This window comes from Dasypus novemcinctus, chromosome 22, assembly GCF_030445035.2.
Source record: "Dasypus novemcinctus isolate mDasNov1 chromosome 22, mDasNov1.1.hap2, whole genome shotgun sequence".
Taxonomy (NCBI): Eukaryota; Metazoa; Chordata; class Mammalia; order Cingulata; family Dasypodidae; genus Dasypus; species Dasypus novemcinctus.
This window is the reverse complement of record NC_080694.1, coordinates 31,578,041-31,600,113: the sequence shown is the minus strand read 5'-3', so window position 1 is coordinate 31,600,113 and position 22,073 is coordinate 31,578,041. Positions and strand designations below refer to the sequence as shown.

Sequence of the window (22,073 nt, the reverse complement as noted above, 5' to 3'; positions counted from 1 at the left end):
ATGACATCTGGGCTATAGTTCATTTGGATGCTTGGGTTTTTGCAAGTAAGTTTTAACATATATGGGCAAAGATATATTTTAGTATTTGTACAAAGTTTCAAAGTAAAAAAATATGCACTTCTAATATTTTCCTTTATCATTTCCACTTTGTTAGAGATAACAATGAATTTTAGCATGGCTGATAGTTTCTCTCCTAGATGTCAAGTAGCAAAACAAAACAAAAGAAAAAATATTTAAAGAACTAGACAGAATTAACAAGAATAAATTCACTTCTTAGTGACGTGTCTTTTCCTGGGTTTAGCAAAGCGCTGCCATTTCCTTTCAATAGAGGTGTATGACACCTGTGCTTATTTTACAACTTGTGCATGGGACTAATTCACAAAGGCAAAGAAATTAATGCCCCAAAGAAATGAAATCCCAAAATTTAAGAACGATTTGTGATAAAAAGGAAGTCTGGGTTGGGTGGATTTTTGTCACACAGGATGGACCATCATCTCCAGAGCAAGCTGGGGAGGAACAAGTTTGCCCAGTGAGTCTGGGGGAAAAAAATAGAATAAAAGTGTAAGTACGAGATCTGAGATCTCTTTTTATCTTTGCTGTCTCTTGACGACTTAGAAAGCTGGGGTATATGACAGTGCTGGATAAGGGAATTACGGGATCCAGGTGTCCATTTCTACATCTGACATTAAACTCACCTGATTTGGATTAGCTACCCAAAGCCTAATATAAAATAAACCAGGTCCTTGATTTCTTTTTCTCCAGAAAATAAGCTGGATCCTCAGAACACTTTCTTGAAAGAGACAGCAAAAAAGATGACATGCGTAAGGAAAACAGTGTTTACGTCCCTGGAGGCCCGCGGCCTGGCAGTGTGGACCCGTCCACTCCCTGCAAGGCCCTGGAGGCGACACTTCCACCGCGTGGTTTGGGAGCCCAAGCACTGCAAACACAGCTCTCCAGTTACATGCTCCAGGAATGCTCGTCAGAGCTGCTGAAAGCAAAGGACCCGCTAACAATCTCCTATGATGAGTGGTTCAGCCACAAAAGAGAAATGTGTTAATCAGAGAATTTCTTAAAAATGAGAATGCTGCTGTCAGCATTCTTTTTTACATAAAACTCAGCCGAAGACCTCAATTTACAGAGAAGATGAAAGAGACGTGGGGAAAATAAATATTTAAACTGTGATTGATGAAACAGGATGATGCAAGGTGGGTTAAAACGAGGCTAAAACAAAATGGAATCTAAACATTCGGAAGACCTAGAGCCTCCCCCAACCCGTGCCCCCCCACCACGGCTCCCCGGGCATCTACCCCACCCCCCCAGGAATGTGGGTTTCTAGGGGAGGCGGCCCTGATGCACTCCACAGCAGCAATCCTCAGCAGTCACTGGAGCCAAATTCACTTCACAATTTCAGCCTTTTTCTACGTGTGTGTCGTGCAGGCACGTGCATGCATGCATGTTTCTATGCATGTGTGTGGACATATGTGTGCTGTGTGCACACGCATGTTTGTGCTTGCCTGTGCATTGTGTAGTGTGTGGGCATACATGTGCATTGTGTGGGGCAAGGGTACACACATGCATATGTGTATAGGCATGTGCGTGCTTATGTGTGTGCACACGTGAGGGCATGTGTTGCATGGGTGAGTGTGCCCATGCCCATGCACATGTGTGGGCACATGCCTGTGATGTGTGTACACGTGGGCACATGTTTTGTACGGGGACACACAGGGGTATAAGTATGTGTGGTGTGCGCACGCGTGTGGGCATGTGAGGTTGTGTAGTGAGCATTGTGTACATGTGTGTAGGCAGATGTGTGGAGTGTGGGCACACACGTGCACAAGTGTGTGGGGTGCCTGTGTGCTAATGTGTGTGTACATGTGGGGGCAGGCTTGTGCCATGTGCGTCTGCGTGGGTGTGTGTGGTGGGCAGTGGTGGTCACTGACCCACAGTGCCTGCATGGCCTGAGCCCTTTGGGCCACCTGCCAAGCAAGCGTGGCCAGAGACAAACACAGGGACAGCTCCCGGCAATACCCGGAGGCTGGCCGCCAGCGGGCCCTGCCTTAGGGCAAACGACAGCAAGCACTGAAGGGACCAGTCGCTGAGGTTCCTAGTTAAAAGCGGTTGCGAAGAAAGCCCTTCTCATTTTCTCAGGGCCATTTCCTTCTGAGAAAAGAGGGGAAAGGGCGAGAGGGGCGGAGGGGAGGGAGGGGAGAGGAAAAAGGAAGGAATTTACAGTCAATCTGTCTGCTCAACTTTCTTCTCTGTTCCCTTCCACTTCATTTTTTAAAAAATTTTGATTAGCTAACACATAGTTCCCACTTGTCTGCTGCCAGCCAGTTTGGGTTTTGTAACAGCGTTTTCCCCCTTGATAGTGAAGGGTGACTTTTGGGAAATAAAAAGGCACAGGAAATAATCAGCCATTACGGATTGAGAAGGAAACGTTATGCCAAAGGAGTAGGAAGGCAGCACACCCTTCCACCTGCAGGGCACGGAGAGGGCCTCCTTAGACTTCTGGACCGCTGCCCTGCGCTGGGCGAGTGCTGGTGCCATCGGAAGCACTGTGTACCCCTGCTGGCAAGGGCCTGACACAGCCCCGGGGCGTCACTGACCGAGAAGAGGTGGAGATTTTAACACCCCAGACACCCACCGGCTTCACGTACTAAAGAAAGTGTATCCTGCATCTCAGCAGTTGAAGACTGTTATTAATCATGAATATTACTAGCAATATCAGTATTACCAGTAAGCATCATAGATATGCTGATCCATGGATCACAGTTACTAAATTTCTTACTTTTAATGATCTCATATTTAAATAAGCTGATAGCTAGGCTTTACCAAAAGAAGTAGTTCTATTACTTCACAAAGTGTTTCTACAATGAGAAATAGTCTAATTTCCATTTTAAAATGTAAAGGTTTTTGAGTTTATATACATTAGTTTGCTGCCATTTTTCATTTATTTGCTAAGAAGATATGAAATCTCATTGGATAGAGTGGAAAGTCTGGATTCTGTGTAAAAATGACCTGCATTCTATAATTATATTTTATAAAGAAAGTCAGTGTGCTGAGTTAGTTATTTAGGTTCTTTAAATGTCATGAAATACATAACATTTCTGATAAAATTATTTAATATATAGTAATGGATTCCTAATCAAATTGGACATAGAGTTTTAAAATATATTCGAAGGATTTTGTATTGTCATTCTTCAAAAATAGTAGTAATAATGTGTATTAAATTGTATGCTTATTCTCATGTGAAGCTTACACATGCCTGTATTTCTTTTTAAAAAATTCATTTTTATTTGTCTTTTTCTTTAAAGATACATAGATCACAAAAAACATTACATTAAAAAATATAAGAGGTTCCCTTATACCCCACACCCCACCCCAACTTCTCCCACATCAACAACCTCTTTCATCATTATGGAACATTCATTGCATTTGGTGAATACATTTTGGAGCACTGCTGTACCACATGGATTATAGTTTACATTGTAGTTTACACTCTCCCCCAGTCCATTCAGTGGGTTATGGCAGGATATATAATGTCCAGCATCTGTCCTTGCAGTATCATTTAGGACAACACCAAGTCCCGAAAATGCCCCCACATCACATCTCTTCTTCCGTCTCCTTACCCTCAGCAACTACTGTGGCCACTGTCTCCACATCAATGATACAATGTCTTCCATTGCTAGAGTCACAATAGTTCTATAGTAGAATACCAGTAAATCCACTCTAATCCATATTTTAGTCCTCCATCCTGTGGACCCTGAGATGGTGATGTCCACTCCATCTCTAAATCGAGAGGGTACATGCCTATAATTTCTAACAGAGATCACAACAATGTGTGTATATATATAGTGTGTGTGATTGTAAATACACATATTCCTTCCAATATGAATAATTTTACATAAAAATTCAAAGAATAATAGTGTGTGCAAAATTTACATTTTAAAGTAATGAGTTTATTTATGATTTAATTGAAAACATTAGTCATGGGGACTATTTCCATCCCTGAATACTGCTTACGTAATTGTGTGTTTACTCATAAATTTAACCAATAGAACAGAAATTTATTTGGTTCCATTGAAAACATGCTGATTTAACTATGTTAGAGTATGCTTGAAAAACAAGCAGTAAAAAGATTCTTCAGAGTTATAACTGCTATTTTCTTATTTGTTAAACATTTCCCCCCAACAGATTCTCTTAGGCAACCAATATGTATTAACCCTAACTGTAAACATTTATCAAACAAGAATTGGGTACATAAAAAATGAAAACAAAAACAAAATTTTTCGTTTATCCTCTTCACCTTCTACCCTTCAAAATATGTTTTTCTTATTCTGCTTTTGGAAAGGATTATTGCAATAATAATTATTAAGATATCTTTCTTTACCTTAATTTATAGAAAGAAAGAACATGTAGAAAAAAGTGAAATGCCTTGACTATGTATTGTGTCAATATTTTTTGATTTGAAAAATCGAAGTTGAATTGCTACATTATATATGTACAAAGGTTCTTTCTTAATTAGTGGCTTGGCAATTAGTTTTGTGCTGAAAATAAACTTCTTTAGTAAGTGCTTTTTAGAATTGCACTGCCTCTGGGATGAGCTAAGCACAGATTTCTTAGCTTTAAAGGAAAGAATTACTGTGTTGTAAATCAAGAAAGGAAAGCAATGTGAAAATTCTGCATCTATGAAAGATCGGTTAAAAAAGCAAAAGGAATCTTCCCTTTTTGTCGTGGAAAGCTGGCCCATCTTGCTCAGGAAGAGCATTTTAATATCTTCATAAATTAATTTTTACTTTATTTCTCTTAAAGCATGTCAAAACTCATTTGGGGGACAAGGACCGAAACAGCAATGCGTTTCATACCCGTTTTACTCTGCATGATAAATATTTTCTACTTTATAGAGTTTCTGGCCTGCAGTTATAGTTACAAAATCAGAGTCAATAGTTACCAACATATTTATACAAAGCAAGAGCTCAGAAAGCTGGATGGCATTTAATGTATTTTTTTCCTGGATATTAACTTTGTGACTTGTTACACCATGGCTGGTGATTTTTCCATTAGGCAGTGGAGTGGGTTGACACTTAAAAGCAAACCAGCAATGTACCTTAGGAAAATATAGTCTATAAATTCTGTTTCAAAATTGGTTTTCCTAAAGAATGAAAACTTCCTTCTAAATGCGTTTTAACAAAAATATGAATGCAAACAGGAGGCCACTTAACGGCAATAACAGTTGCATTCAAACATATATAGAACAGAAAATGATGTGAAAGAACAAACAGCAATCACTGAAATTTTCTTTCACAAGATGTAATCTGCAAAAAGCTTGACAAACAAGGATCTTTTAATTTCTAGGATATAATTATAATGAATAAAATAGAGATAGATTCTCAAATTGTTATCAAATAAAACTTTGTTAGGAATCCTCACAAGTCTATAGAACCCTGAAAAGCTATTGTTGATCAGAAAGAAAGCATACAAATGTGTTTAAATCTATTATTCATCTCTCTCTATTTGCGGCAGCTTGCTCGGTCGGTAGAGGTGGGGTCTGGCTGCGGACGAGGGGTCAGTCCGGCAGCAGAAGAGGGGTCGGTCTCACAAGGGGTTGCGCGGTTCGGCTGACGGGGTCGCCCGGCGAAGCCGGTGACGAAGGGGTCGCCCGGAGAAGCAGGCGACGAACTGGGGACAAGGGAGGCCAGGCCCTTGTCGGGGGCTCTCAGGACTGGAGGGCGCATGGCAGAAGAACTACCGCGGAGACAAGGTAAACACGCAAGTCCACTTTATTGAGGGAGAGGCAACAGTTTTATAGGGGCTGGGGAAGGCTGATTGGTCGAAGCCACGCCCTGTTCTGATTGGTTGCCGGCGAAAGGTCAGTGGGCGGTACTGGACGGGGGAGGGTGTGGTGATTAGGGATTGGCTGTCCCTGTTGCTGGGGGAAGGGGCAGGGTTTAGTGATTGGTGGCTGCTGTTGCTGGGGTGGAGGGCAGACTTGAGTTTCCCGCCCACGCCTGGCTGTTGCTGCTGTCGGGGGGAGGGAAAAGGGCAGACTGGATTTTTCCGCCCACGCCTGGCTGTTGCTGCTGTCGGGGGAGGGGAAAAGGGCAGACTGGATTTTTCCGCCCTGCGCCTGCGCAGGGAGAAGGAAGAAGAAGGGTGCCGCCCCACAGGCATCGTGTGGCGCCATCCGGGAGGAGGGGCGGCCGCGGAAGCATGGCTGCCGAGAAGGGGAGACCCGAGGGCACTCTGCGCCCATGCCGAGCTCCCTTCAGGGGTGGCGGTGAGTCCGACCAGTCACCCTATTATGGGGGCATCGGAATTAGGCCTACCGCGGCCGCTCCCCTGCCAGGCCAGCAAACCACACTTCAGCCCGAGGGGTGACCGCATCTATTCATTTGAGCTTCTAATCTATGTTAGTAAAATGAATATGCATCATGTTAAATATATATAAAATAATATTATTTCATTCATAATATTAATGAAATCAACACAGACCCACACATCTGGGATCTAAATATATCCAACCCTGCCTAGCAGAAATTATTTATGAAAAGTAAGAATTCAAGAAAAATGCAAAACTGAAAATGTAACACACATATTTAACATTCATTCTTTTCTCTTTTTATTACTTTACTTCACAGCTAATCTACCACAGTTTGGCTTTATTCTACAGCACCTAGCCAAAGACAAAAAGTAAGTACTTAGTTCAAAGGGCAGGACGCTGTTGAGAAGCAGTGAAAGTGGTTCAGGACAAACTAGGAAGAAGTTAGAGACAGAAAAGTGCCAACCATCCACTTCAAGATTAGAGAAGAAACCAAGACGTTTTCAGTTTTAAAGTGGATTGCCTTATAGGCAACAAATTCAAAGAATGTAGCATCTGAGAGAAAAAAAATCCCTTTAATTCAATATAATAGTTAGTGTGATTTCCTACCACTGGTATGTCTAGTTATTTGGGAAATCTCTACCAATACCATCCACATGTCATATTTTACACAGATGGCCAGATAAAATCGCCAAGAAGGTCAGCCAAAACTCATGGCAGAGTACTTTATTGAAAAGTGTGGTCATGGAATGTTAGCACTTAAAGAGACTTTAGAACAGGGGTTCTTAACCAGGGGTCCATGAGCTTGAATTGAAATTCAAAGAAACATTCTTGTGGGGACGTGTTGGTGCCACTGTGATATATTTACTAAATAATATACCATATGGTGTGGACTTAGTAAGGGGCCTGTGGCTTTCACCTGACTGGCAAAGGGTCAGTGGAACAAAATAGGTTAAGAAGCCCTGCTTTAGAGTTTCTTTAATCTAACCACCAGATTTTACAAATGAGATAACTGGACTCCTCAAGAGGTTAAATAGCATATCTAAGCAGGGGCAATATTAAACTCCCAGTTTAATTTTTAAATTTTATATTTTTAAATTTTTTACCAACAGCAGTGTAGTCAACTCTTGATTTTTCAGGGGTCGTGGATATTTTTGCTCTTTTGTTTTTAGGATTTCACTGCTCAAATTCCACCAGAGGTGAAACAATAAATTAATGCTCCATGTTCTTTTTTTTTTTAATCCTAAAGAGGACTTTTTCGTTTTTTGTTTTTCTAAAGACTTATTTTATTTATTATTTCTCCCCACTTGCTGTGTACTTGCTTTGTCTGTTCATCACCCTTGTTTCTTTAGGAGGTACCAGGAGCCAAACCTGGGACTTCTGACGTGGGAGGGAGGTGCCTAATCACTTGAACCACCTCCACTCCCTGCTTTGTTGTGTCTCTCACTATGCTTTTCCTCCCCGTGCCTCTTATTGCATCATCTTGTTGCATCAGCTCACTGTACCTATTGCAACAGTCTGTTGCAACAGCTCACTGTCTTCTTTAGGAGACACCAGGAACCTCTGTTCCCTGCTTTGTTAGGGCTTTCATTATGTTTTTCTTCTTGTGTCTTTTGTTGCATCATCTTGTTGTGTCAACTTGCTGTGCCTGTCCATTATGCCAGTTCACTGTCTTCTTTAGGAGGCACTGGAATTGAACCAGGGACCTCCTATGTGGTAGGCAGGAGCTCAATCTCTTGAGCCGTATCCACTTCCCTCCAAGCTATTTTTTAAACAAGGTTTCAGTAGGAGAGAACAAAGGTTCAAACAGTTGGCTAAAATGAGGACCTGAAATTATCTTTTTTATCCCCCCTAAAGATTTATTTATTTAGTTAGTTCTCTCCCCCTTCCCCCCCAATTGTGTGCTCTCTGTGTCCATTCACTGTGTGTTCTTCTGTGACCACTTCTATCCTTATCAGCGGCACGGGAATCTGTGTTTCTATTTATTTATTTATTTATTTTCCCTTCTCCCTCCACCCCAGTTGTTTGTTCTCTGTGTCCATTTGCTGTGTCTTCTCTGTCCACGTCTGTTGTTGTGAGCAGCACGGGAATCTGTGTTTCTTTTTGTTGCGTCATCTTGTTGTGTCAGTTCTCTGTGTGTGCAGCACCATTCCTGGGCAGGCTGCACTTTCTTTCATGCACATGGGCCAGCTCCACATGGGTCAAGGAGGCCCGGTTTGAACCGTGGACCTCCCATGTGGTAGACGGATGCCCTAACCACTGGGCCAAGTCTGCTTCCCTGAACTTACCTTTTAATTGTTTGGGTATTCGTTATCCCTTGGTGCCATGGAAAACATGGCTGGCTGGCCAGAGCAAGGAGAGTCCACGGCAGTAGAATACTAAACAACTGGTTGACCACGGACTCAAGGAGGCAGCTCTGCACAGGTGAGGGATGAAGTGCTTAAGGATGTGCATGTCATGAACGGGGGATGTGGGGGAACGTGTGCTGCTTCCCTGCACCCCGATGCTTGCAGCTGGCCCCTGAAATTATAGTGCAGGCCTGCTGCGAGACACATCTGAACTAACCTCTTATGGGAAATCTGCTAAAAACAAGAGGGTGAGAAACCTGCCTTTGAGGAGTTTAACATCTTTTATTGGGTTGGTGGGAAACCAAGGTGTTAGCTAAGCAATGAAAAGACTAGAAACACTAAAAATAGTGCTCTATTCGAATAAAAGAAAAATATGAAGGTGGGCTGATAAACTGCCTGCAAAACACGCAGAGACTCACGGGAAGTGGAAACATGCAAGAAGTTATGTTTATGGGACTCTGATCCTGTACAAAAATCTAGAGTCCAGCAAAATTCTCTCTGCCTAAATGAAACTGTTGCTGCTGCTTCTGCTCCAAAGGTGTGATCCTGCCTGAGAGCAGAAGTGAATTGACGTGTCAAGCCACCCAGACTGCTGCCCTAAGCCTTGTCGTCCACACCGGTGGAATGAAGTACGAAGGTGGTGCTGTTTTCTGTGTCTTTTTAAAATGACCACTGACATGACTGGTAAAATGCAAAATGGCTTTTGTTCCCACTCAAGTGTGCATGTTCTTGTGTGCCTAAATATATCTCACATTCGAGCAGAAATGTTTAAAAGACTAAAACAAAACAAAAACACCCACTCCTAGCCATTTAAAATAAATTAAAATGCTGCCTTGGGTTCAGTTATGAATCCTGCATTTAGACCGCAGAGAGGCATAAGCTCGTGTTCATAAAAAGCTGCTGATGTAGGCTGCCCCTGCCTTCTTCATCACCAGCAGGGCAGGCTGGCAGCGAATGGGTTGGCCTAGTCATCAGTGTGCGCTTTTGTCCCTTTCGGACCCAGTTGCCTTCTCTAGGTTATAGAACTCCCGTATCTCTCTGGCAATGAGTGAATGACTTTTCCCGATTTCTCTCTTCCCTTTAGGACCACCTACAGACAGACCTACTGCCAGAGACATCTAGACATAAACACAGGTGTTACACACGCCTGCGCTGTCGAGCCCGATGGCAGCTGGAGGAGCACTACTGGACACCACATCCCCTAGGCAGGATCAGCTTTATTTACGATTTTCTTATTAAAATATGTAAATAGTGAGTAAATACAAAACCACAGGGTCCTGTTTGGCTGTAAAGTTGATTGGAGACATTCGACTACTTTAAGGACTTTTCATATCCAGAGCTCTGAAGCTAACAAGAAACACACATGCTTCAGGCCACGGGAAGGCATTTGCTAAAGATTAAACAATAGCAAGATTGAGTTAAAAACAGAATAATGCAAGGGGCTCCCTTAACTAATAGGCCCCATCCCAGGAATGGCTGAACTGGGTTTTTAATTGTTACATTGGAGGATTTCAAATTGTCCTTGTGATCTTAAAAACATGAGACTCCACCAATGGATGACAAAGTTTGGTGATATTTGATAAAACATTTCAACTGTTTATGTATTGTTGAGATTCACATGCCTTGTTAAGGTTCCATGATTTTTTTTTTTTGCCTTTAAATAGCTATTAAGCCTATTTCAAACTAGACAACTGGAAACAGGATTCTCCCCCAATTCTGCTACTACTAACATAACATATCACTTTTTTAAAATTCAGCTCCTATTTATTGAGCATCTACTAGGTGTGAGACATGGGTGAACAATGCAAACTCTTCTCTCAAGGAGTGTGTATTCCAGTGAGAGGAGATAAACAAGAAGGTAGACAAATGGATGATATAACCACAGTTGGTGCTTAGTGTTATTATTGGTTGGTCAGTATGGTATAATGAAAAACTGCTGTATGAGGCTCTGTAGCATCTACAGCAGGGAGTCAGGCAGGGGTCTGCCGGCAAGGACTTTAGAAGCTATGAAGTAAACAGATGGCCAAACAATTGTCAGTCTTTGGTGAAAAGGATCACTAAGATATGGCAAGTTATAGTTGTGTTGAGGATTAGTTTCAATACTAATTATGGCCCACTACAAACTAATTTGTCACACAGTACAGAACACTTACACTAAGGTATTCACGTAATGTAAAAAACAAAGTGTTTAAACAACAGGCAATTACATCTCTCATGATTAAAAACCAAAAGGGTTTTTGTGCCTCAGAGTTATCCTAAGTCAAACTAAATCTGATGCAGAATTGAAAACAAAGCTATACAATGACCCGTAATTGCCTCCACAGCTACTGTGGCAAGTTTATGTTCAATGATTTTATTTGCTGCCAACTTGTGCATATACTAGACTAACGTTTGCTAGCTGGCTTTCAGAATCAGGACCACAAATTTAAGAAATAGGAAAGAAAACAGCATTGGCATTCTTTACATTAGCAAAGGATTCTCTGCAGGGACATGGTAAGGTCATTTTTTTTTGACCCAGGAAAAACCTCTGAGACCTCAAAACCCCTTGAATCTGGCCGAACGGCAGGATGGCAAACCTGAGAAATGGCTTGTCATGGAGACTAAAACAGGAAAAGAGGAAAGGATGCAGTCTTCACTAGGACGGCGTGCACCATTGTCAAAAATACAGAAAGCTTTTTTCCTTTCAGTCTATTCTGGTGAGTCTTTAGCGATCCTTTCCTAGCTTTTCCTTTGCTTTTTAAAATGAACGATCCCGTGGACAGGTTAGTTATTGCATACCAGAGAACACTTTGATTCGCCCTCTGATGCAAAGGAGAGAAAAGTCGTCTAAATTTTCTTACTCAAAGCATCTGTTCAAAATGCTGCCCTCTTTTTTGAGAGAAATAAAGCTTTATTATAAGTACATAAAAGATGCTGTAATAGTCAGCCAAAGGGGTGCTGATGCAAAATACCAGAAATCTGTTAGCTTTCATAGAGGGTATTTATTTGGGGTAGGAGCTTACAGACACCAGGCCATAAAGCATAAGTTACTTCCCTCACCAAAGTCTGCTGCCCCGTGTTAGAGCAAGATGGCTGCTGACACTCAGCCTTCCTCTTCCTCTTCCGGCTCAGTGGTCCCAGCTTCTTCCCATATCAGCAGCAGGCCACCAGGTTCCTAGGCCTTGCCTCTCTCCCTGGAGCTCGATCCTCTCTGGGCTCAGGCTTGCGTCCCTCCACAAGGCCAGCTGTAGACTCTCAGGTGACTGGCTCTGTCTCTCCCTCCAGGGCTCAATTCTCTCTGGGCTCAGCTGCCTCGTTCCTCAGTGTGCTTACTTCCTGGGCTCCAGCTCAAAACTCCAACTACTTCCTGTGCCTTCTTGTTTTCTCTGTGAGTCCCTGCCCACCAAGGGGGTGGGAATGCAACCTCCTATGGATGTGGCCCAATCAAAGCCTTAAGTCATTATTTAATCAAGCGAAACCTCTGAATCCAATATAATCTAACATGGCCAGGGGGACAGACCAGTTTACAAACATAATCCTGTGTCCATTCTTGAATTCATAAACAATGTCAAACTGCCACAGGGGGCATTTAGTTGTTTCCTGGAAGGGGGCAGGGTCTGCAAGATAGATGGAGATGTATGAGGAGTGGTGTCCGTGCCTGTCCAGGTCACCCTCGGCCCTTGGCCTTCTGTGCCAGCGGCAGAGCAGGAAGGGGAGCAGGGAACCCTCGAGTACCTTCCTCAGTCAGGAGGAGGGGGTCAGCAGCAGAACGAGGTCCATGAGGGCCATTGCGGCCACCAGCAGGTCCTTCGGCATTCTGCAGGAGGCTTTAAGCCGTGACACTGGCAGTTCCTCGCCCTCACCGGCCCCATGACCACTGGGTAGCTCTCCCCTTCCTCCGGGAACTCTGTACCATCCTCTTTGAGGAAGTGTCCAGTCATACTGGACTTTAGAAGAAACAAGACCTACATCTGGAGGGTTGGTGGGTGAAGTGCCAGGCCTTTGTGCTACAGGTGGTCCTGAGGCCAGAAGAGATGGGCATCGTCTTCCTCCTTTCTCGCTCATTTTAGAATCCCCTCACCCTCCGTCAGCACTTGTGTTGCTCTGGGTTCCTTGCTCGGTAAGCTGACCAGAGCTTCATCCCTGTAGGGTCTGAGCTGCAGTTACCATGCCCTTGTTGGGCCACTCACTGATGTTGCCCCACGGGGAATGGGTGCCCTGGCAAATCTCCTGGCTCCTCTTTTCCTTTTCTGTTGCCTGTAGGAGTCCAAGTGAGCGAGGCAGACGTACCTTTAGATTTAGTGGAAACTTCTTTCCCCCCAGCCCATAAACCAGGGCTCCAGCTGTTAGGGGCACAGCACCATACAACGGTTTTAGGTTCAAAAAACACACTGCATCTCAAAGCACAGTGCCCCAGCCCTGCCAAATGTTCTTAGCACCATCCGTTAAGTAAGCTAGAGTCTCAGCTGTGTTCCCTCAGGATGGCAGCTTCTGGGTGTGCAAAACATGGGAGACCAGGCGGCCTGATGGCCATGTGTCCTCCACCTCTCTCCTTCCACTCTTATAGGAGTCCCTGGGCCAAGAAGCCCCATAGTGAAAACCGGATGCTCTAAGCAAGGAGATGGCAGGCAAGGCTTGCCAAGGCCCTGCAAGTAGGGCAGGCCCCTCTACACCACCTTGTCGGGCCCACATGCAGCCACCACGCCTGCCAGCATGGCACTCCACTGACAGGCCCGTTGTGTGGGCCGCAGGGGGGCGGCCAAAGGTAGAGGTCGTGGGTCTCTACGGGCTGAATTGCCCTGGTTGTTCAAGAATCCTGCTGTGCCTGCTCTGCGGTGGGCATTCACTCGTGACTCCAAGATCAGCCTCCTGTTGGGAACCCCAAAGACTCAAGAGACTCCAAGATCGGCCTCCTGTTGGGTACCCCAAAGACTCAATTTCCAGGGAGGTGCCTCGATGAACTCTTGGGTGAGAGGCTGCAAGATGTTGAAGTGCACTGGGGCAGGCACTTTCCTGCTACCCTCTCTACCCACCTGTCACAGGTCAGTCAGCAGGCCTTCTGCCTTTGGGGGTTCTAGACCAGAAACAGGCTGCACACAGTCCCACCCCCAGGCTCAGGTGCTCCTTAGTCAGCAAGCACAGACCAGACCAGAGTTCATCAGGTGAGTCCTGACCCCAACTGTCTGGGGCTCTCTTTATAACGTGGAGACTCGGACTATATGATAGATAGTCCAAAAAATAGGTCAGTACAACAGATATAAACAGACATTATCCCAGGTAAAGTGGAACATGTGATTGCTCTGGTCATGTTACCGTTTCTAGTCCAAGTGGCCGATTTCAGGGCCACCAGAAAAATTCCTCTAAATAGCCTATTATACCCAGCTTAAATTCCACCATCCTATGTAATATTATTTCTCCATACCAACTCTCAAATTTTTTGCTCCCTGCTTTTTCTCCCTTTTTTGTACTTGTTTGTAAAACTCTACTTTCGTTACAACTAAATCTGTACTAATACCCTACCTACACAAGAGTAGCCAACACAAACGCAAGCACACTGACTGTCTCTTTTAAATTTTGGACCATGAATGGGCTTTCAGCCTTGTCTGGCAATCTTACTACATTTTCTTAGTAGTTTGCTTTGCGATATTCCAGACGATGATTTCACATCTTCTCTCCTCAGAGCTTCCTTGATCTCCACACTCCAATCTCATGAATGATCTTGCTGCTTCTTTCACAGTAAAACAGAATTGACCAGAAGAGAATTTTCTCACTTCTCCTAATCATATCTACCAACTCACCACATCACTGCCCAGACATGTGCTTGCTTTCCTACTGCTAAACTGTCCTGGTTTTTTCCTACGGAGTTGCTCTGTGTGAAATAGATCCTATCTTTGTTCATTTTCTCCAGGTCTTTCTTCCCTTTCTCTCCAGGCTCATCAGTTTCCTCTCTTTACCAGGTAGCTCCCATCCTAAAAAAATTTTTTGCCCCTGACACGATGTTCCTTCCAGCAATATTCCATATCACTATGCTGCTTTATAGCAAAATTCCTGAAATTGGTTATCAAAGTTGCCAAATAAAAATACAGAATACCTAGTTAAATTTGGATTTCAGATAAACAATGAATAATGTTTAGTATAAGCATGTCCCAAACATTGCATTCTTATACTAAAATATTATCTATTTTTAATTCAAGCTTAACTGGGCACCCTGTATTTTGATTTGGTAAACCTGGCAACCCTAGGTTGTCTAAACTTTTTCACTTCATCACTTGCTATTCTTTTCTCAGCTCACTCCCACGAGTGTTTGGCACTGAAGACCCCACTGAAACCGCCTTGTGAAGGACATCGATGACCTCTTTGTGCCAGACTCAACTGTTTGCACTTTTTTAAAAAAAAGATTTATTTATTTATTTAATTCCGCCCCCCCTCCCCCTCCCTGGTTGTCTGCTCTCTGTGTCTATTTGCTGCGTCTTGTTTCTTTGTCCGCTTCTGTTGTAGTCAGCGGCACGGGAAGTGTGAGTGGCGCCATTCCTGGGCAGGCTGCACTTTCTTTCCCGCTGGGCGGCTCTCCTTACGGGAGCACTCCTTGCGTGTGGGGCTCCCCTATGCAGGGACACCCCTGTGTGGCAGGGCACTCCTTGCGAGCATCACCACTGAGCATGGGCCAGCTCCACACGGACAAGGAGGCCTGGGGTTTGAACCGTGGACCTCCCATGTGGTAGACGGACGCCCTAACCACTGGGCAAAGTCCGTTTCCCCTGTTTGCACTTTTGACCTCCTGGTACTTTAGGCCATGGTTAATCAATTCCTCCTTCCTGAAATTTTACTCACTCGGCTCCCAGGATGCTGTCTCTCCTAATTTTCTTCTGCCTCACTGGCCTTTCCTTTTCCGTCTTCTCTTTCCCACCTCTGTAACACCCTTGTACTCAGTCCTGAGACTCCCTTCTCTTATGTTTTCTCTTCTCTCCCCACCTGGGTGATTTTTATCCAATGCACAGTAGTAAATACCATCTGCCACTAAGAAGTTCCATGTTTGTTCAATTCCAGGTCTCTCCCCTGACCTATAGCCCATGTGCCCCACCCCCACCTTTTTTAAAGGATTTCAAAAATTTATTTATTTCTCTCCCTGCCCCTCCTTGTTTGCGCTGGCTGTCTTCTCCGTGTCTGCTCATCTTTTTAGGAGGTACCGGAACTGAACCCGGGGCCTCCCATGTGGGGAAGAGGTGCCCAATCGCTTGCACGACATTGGTTCCCTGCTTGTTGGGTCTCACTGTGTTTCCTTGTTGTGCCTGCCCATTGCCTCAGCTCGCAGCCCGGCCCTTGCGTCAGCTCGCTGTCTTTCTCTTCGGAAAGAACCGGGACCGCCCGTGTGGTAGGCAGGCACCCAACTGCTTGTGCCACGTCAGCTTCCCTCTCTTAATAATATTTTATACTTTAAACAGAATTTTTACCCCCTCCCCTGGCCCGTTTTTCCTTCCTTTCGTGTTTCCCATTTTAGGTGGGCGAGCGCCATTGCCTCGTTCCTTGGATAAACCTCGCCTGGTTCTTCCTTCTCTCCCCGGGCGCCCTCAGCTCCGCCCGCAGTGTCCCGTCGGACTCTCCGCCGCCCACCGCAGGCGATCCCCTCGGCTCCTACCCCGAGGTCTAGCCGCGCCGGTGCCACTTCACCGTCGGTAACAAACCCGCAGGGCGGGCTCCGGTGCGTCCTCGGGGTGGGGGGGCTCCGAGGGGGCCCCAACCCTCAGGGCCGCAAGAACGCCGAACCCGGGGACGCAAGGCCCCGCAGGCAGTCACCGCCCGCGACCCTCCTCGCTCGGCGCTCGATTGCCAGGCGGGTGGAGACGTTCGGTACTCCTGTGGGCGGAAGTGAGCCCTCCTGTGGGCGGAAGTGAGCCCGCGCTGGGGCGGAAGTGAGCCCTCCTGTGGGCGGAAGTGAGCCCTCCTGTGGGCGGAAGTGAGCCCGCGCTGGGGCGGAAGTGTAGGGCGCGTCGGGGGTGGCGGCCACGGTCCGGGAGTTGCTGGGGGCCTGGAGGCTTCAGCGCCGTGGCCGAGTCCGGCTGGGGGCTCTCGGTGGTTGGGGTCCGAGTTGCGGCAGCTGGTTAGAGGTACGTGCTGAGCTCGCCACTTTCGGAGCCTAATGGCTGTGAGGCCCAGGGCAAGCCCGGGGAGGAACGGATGAGGGGATGGCTGCCGCCTCACCTGGCCGCCCCTTACCTGGTTTTCCTCTCACCTGGTTCTTAGCTCCCAGGCTCGGAAGAGACGGGTGAAGGGTCTAGATCCATTGTTGTTACCCCTGGCACATCCTCCCTGTCTCTTTACTCCTCGAATGTGATGAAGAAGGAACGGCTGCCCTGTTTCCCGTCCCCGCCGCCGCCCCCTTCTCGGGCATCTGCTAGTCTCTGGAGACCTGGGCCCCCACTCCAGGTCCAGGCGTTTGGCCCCGGAATACTGACCCTGAAGGAGGTTGGTTGTGATTGGCCTCACCTGCTTTGATGACTCTTCCCTCCGTGCCTCCTTGCGCATCTGTGCAGCGTTCCCTAAGCAGCAGGCGAGGTTAAATGCGCTCAACCTCAGCGTTGACGCCACTTTTGGGAGACCAAGGCTTGAGAATTTACTCGTGAAAAGTGACTGAGACATGTTTTGCTTGTGGATGTGTCAGTGTAGAGCCATATTGAGCGCTTCCTAGGTGCGTGCCACTGTTCTAAGCGTTTTCCCTGGGTTTTCTGATTTAATCTCACACCTCCTCCCGGGGGTAGATGCTATTGTATTGTCCCCATTTTACCGGTGGAGACTCGGAAGGTTTAGAGTGGTTCAGTAACTAGCCGGAGGTCGTACAATTGTTAAAGCTGCCGCTGAGACCTAGCTCGGCGGCTTCGGAGCCTTCAGACCTAACCTCTTTGTCGTCCCTCTGAGCCTGGTGTGGCCTAACCTGTTATCCCCTGATTTTGTAAGGAAACACTTAGAAAATTTCGTCCACAAAGAGTTTGTTCCTCAAAGAGCTTGTCTTTAAATGGAAATGAGCTATTTTTAATTGCGAATAAAAATCTAAGGATGGGAAAATTTGTTTAAATTTGACTCTCTTTATGAATCTGAGTAAAGGTACAAGGAGAACTTTCAAAAATATTTCTTGTCAGTCACAACTTTGTTAAATCATTTGGATGAGCTATACTGAATAGTTCTGAGGTCTTGTGGATTCATCTCCTAATGCATAATAATATTTTCTTTATGAATGTTAGTATATTCTGGCACAGGCTTTGTGTAACCTACTCTCTTAATGACAAAGAAAATGAAAGCCAAAAGCTTTCCAATGATGTTCTCCTCTGTGTGTTAAAAGTTGTTGATTCAGTGTGTGGTTGGTACTTAAATGTTCTCTTCTGTTTGATTAAGCAGGAACTTTGAAATTTTAAGCAGGGAAGAAAAGGATTCCCCCTAGTTCAACTGAAAGAACTCTTAGCAGATTCAGAAAATGATTTTGTTTTTTTATTGAGCATTGACTTTTCTGTACTGGGTATCATTTTAAACTATTACCAATTACCTTTCTAAAGGAGAACCTGATAGATAAAATTTTCATTCTGAGAGTGCACACATTTTCAATCTTGTGGGAAATGAAATCGGTACTCAAACATTTTGCAAAGGCAGTCTTCTACTAAAGGACTTTGAGCAACTTCTAATGTCCAGCAGTACCAGGATCAGGCCATACTGGGAATACTCTTTAAGACAATTAGTCTTTTTATTATTTTTCACCCTGTCTCCAGTTTATTCATCTTCATCTAGCCAAGGTTTAAAGCACAGCACCAATCACATGGTAGGTGCTTAATGAATGGATGAGTTTTAAGCCAGTGTTGAGTAGAGAGGATTGTAAATGGAATGAAATGGTAAATAATGTGGATCACTACTGTGTGCAGGGATGTTGAGTGTTCTCGTACCCTGGTGATACGTTCATGGACCCAGATTGGCTGTCTGCTGAGATTGCATGGCGCTGTTTAGTTATAATATTATCTAGAGAGTATTTGTGTCAATTTATAATATAAATTGTTACTTTGTAATTGTAAATTATTATGGATATGAAAACACATTTAAAAAAGTAATTGCAGAGGAATTATGAACCTGAGGCTGTGTACACAGTCATAGGCATTCTTGGACCTCAGTTTAAAAATTACTGAGCGAAAAGATATTTTGGTCTAGGAATCAAAAGAACCATTCAGTCTTTGCACTGCCCCTGGCCTGCTTTGTAACATTGCCTGAGTTGCTTGGCCTCTTTGGGCCTCAGTTTCCTTTTTTTGTGTATTTGTAGAATACATAAAACTAGGTTATCTCTGAGAATCTGCCCTGTTTTGTAATTTTCCACCCCAGTGAATTCTGTAACAGCACTTTTGATCCCTGTCTGGGGTGAGGCACTATGCTGTTTGTATTTACATATCTGTCGAGGCCAGGCTCCTGCATGATACAGATCAGTCCCACTCATTTTTTGTATCTCTTGATTTTATCATGTGCCTGATGCACATATTAGGGATAAAATAATGTTTGTATCGATACAGGGGGGCACTTTTGCTCCCTCAGTGAAAGAATAGATAAGAACTAAACTCTGTAGTCTTGAGTATAGATACAGCAGGCACTCAGAGAAGGGGAGAATGTGTTTGGAGCTTGGTTAAAGTTTAGGACCTTGCTGGGTGGGTGTTGCTCTTCAGAGAAAACGACAGGAGCACCTGGGCAGACAGCAGGGGAGAGGCCACCATGCCAGTGCGTTTTATTCCTGAGAATAAGCTGCGGAACGAGTGCCTGGCAGGTCAGGCAGAGGAATTTGGAACGGATTTATCAGGCAATAAGGAGCCAGAGTAAATCAACATTTTCTCAGGAATATTATATTAGGCCTGTTCAAAAGCCTCAAGAACATTCTCGAACTTAATCCTTTCAGTAGCATGTAAGACTGGGGTGGACCATACACTTTGCTTTATTTTTGTTTCTGGGCTAATTCCTTCTCGTTACTGTTTTCCCCTCAGAATTAAGTCTTGGTGCCAATAATGGAGAACTCATTGTACACTGGGGAAATGTAGCCATACAGGGTCAGGGATCCCAAACTCCTGGAGCGGTGCCTGACACACAGTGAGCCTTGATGATAACTGGGCAGGGCTGAGTGAGCTCTCCCTTTACTGCTTGCTTGCTGTGTTACTTTTGGCAAGGCTGGGCCTTAGTTTCATCTGCAAGTCTTGATGGATTTTTTAAAAGGTTTTTTTCCAGTTATAAAGTTCAGTGATTTTAGAGAGTGTATGATTTAACTTTTGTTGTGTTGTAATTTTACTGAAAAACAAAATGAGACAAAAAGCCTGGGAATATTTGTTTAGTTTATTTTAATGAAAGCTGCATGTGATTGACATGATGTCTGTCAGGATAATCAGACTTCATGCCAGATGGTTAAAAGGAAGAGACTTTAATAAAGGGACACATTGCAGAAGTGCATTCAGAGTTATGGGAACAAATGAGGGATGGAGAGATCGTGAGGCACAAAGAGAAAGAAGTAACAACAGGAGAAAGTAGAGCCCACTTAGAGCGGGAGCCCCCTAAGTTGGACACTGCTATGGCGAGAGTCCTGGTGCTTGGAGGGGGTGGGGTAGGGAGGAGCAGGACTGAAATGCCCAACTTCCAAACAGCTCCACTTCTGAAATTCAAAGCTCAGACGCCCACTCTTTGATTTATAATTCTCTCATCTTTCCATCTCGCCCTCAGGTTCCTCCACTATAGCTGTTCTTTCACTTCAGTCACTCTTACCAGTCTGCTCAGTTATATCATTGCCCTCCTCTGGCATCTGGTTGGCAAAATCTCAGCCCCTCTCTGTCTCAGCTCTTCACCTTTATTAATACTTGAACTGGATTGCTGACATCAGCTGAAGAAAATCACTTATCTAGGTTTGTGCCCGTATAAATCCAACTGGGCCATCAAGGAATCTTCTAAAGTTTCCCTCATTAGTGCTTGTCCCTGCTCTCTGCAGAATCTTTAAGTGTTTCCACTCCCCTCCTTTCCCATCGTCTGTACTCATAACCACGGACTTTTGCCACCTACCTCAGAAATAATGGAACTATAGAAAAGAATCCTCTTGCTTCCTTCTGCACTTCCAGTGGGAGAGATTGTCTTACAAAGTGTTGCAATCCCCGGGCCTGGCTCATCAGTCACCCTTCATATCCCTCTCTGGGACAGGCTCCTTTCTGCAGCATTTAAATACACGTAGGCAGATGACAGCAATAGAGCAGACCAGAAAAACAACAATAAAGTAGAATCTTCTCTTGATATCACTTTCTCCTGTCAAAATTTCTCTCTCCTTCCCCTACCAGTCGAATTTCTTCAAATCATTGTTTATGCTCAAATTCTGCTCACTCCTCATTCCACTGCTTCTGGTTTCTGCTCCCCTCATGCTCTGAATGCCAAGGTCACCAGGCCTCCTGCTCAAAAATCTTGTTCATAAGATTTCCCCAGCGGAGTGCCTGGGACATGACAAGTGCTTAGTAAAGATTTTTTGACTGAACATACCTGAAGATATTTGCTTAATCAAAATCCTCGTTTTATCTGTATCTCTGTGTGAAGGATGAGTCTAACATTGTCAGTTATAAGGTACTGGGCAACCACATTTTCTTTATGGATTATACATAGATGAATTTTATTAGGCAGTGGCCTCTTCAGTCATCTCTGGGTGATCTGTCTTTCTGAAAACATTCTTTTCTGAAAAATTACAATTTTCTTAACTAGCAAGGTTTAATGTTTTGTCTAGTTATGTAACTACTAAAGAGGGAGTGGTGGGAGCATTAGTTACAATTGTCAATAGATTGATCCATGACTGTATAATGCTATACTTTAACATAAAAGTAATATTTCAGATACCTTCCTTCTTCCGGCAGGTGATTTGTCTTCTCTGAGATTTTTGTTTTTATGTTTTAATTAGATTTCTAATTAAGTCTTCTAATTAAGATAGAATCCATTGGCTAAAGATTTGAGAAGAAAGTGCTTGTTGGTGTTTAGAGAATAGCCTGGCAATTAAATGTTTATGTTACAGGTCAGTTATCGGGGACTCTGGAGAGTTTGATTATGGCCGAGTTGTCAGGCTTTGCCCCCAACACTATCTTGCTTCCAGTATTGCTTCCTGTTTACATCATCTGTACTCTCCTCTCTTAATCCTTTGCCTCCAAACGTTTTAGGGAGAGTAAAGGTCTTTTTCCAAACAAAAAATCAAGCCTCATTTATCAGTTATATTTTTAAAAATCATTGGAATTTTTCCAGGATAATTAAACTATAAATACTAGTGCTTTTGTTTAAAAACAGATAATATATGTCAATTATAATCTTGTTTGTAGAGCTGAAGAAGGAAAGAGATAGAGAGGACCCGGAAGCAGGACTGCATGGTCTGTCAGTCCTTCCTCTCTGCACACTTCCCTTCTTCC

The 22,073-nt window shown here is 44.4% G+C and overlaps 1 protein-coding gene across 2 annotated transcripts in view; it reads left to right on the top strand.

Annotated features, from left to right (window-relative positions):
- Positions 1 to 16,546: 16,546 nt before the first annotated feature.
- Positions 16,547 to 22,073, top strand: part of EXOC2 (exocyst complex component 2) — a 228,893-nt gene continuing 223,366 nt past the window's right edge. The window contains exon 1 of one of the 2 annotated variants that reach the window (XM_004466865.2): positions 16,547 to 16,751. The gene's annotated coding sequence lies outside the window, so the exon portion shown is untranslated. The remainder of the gene's footprint in view (positions 16,752 to 22,073) is intronic. The other variant, XR_009182715.2, reaches the window with a different exon arrangement.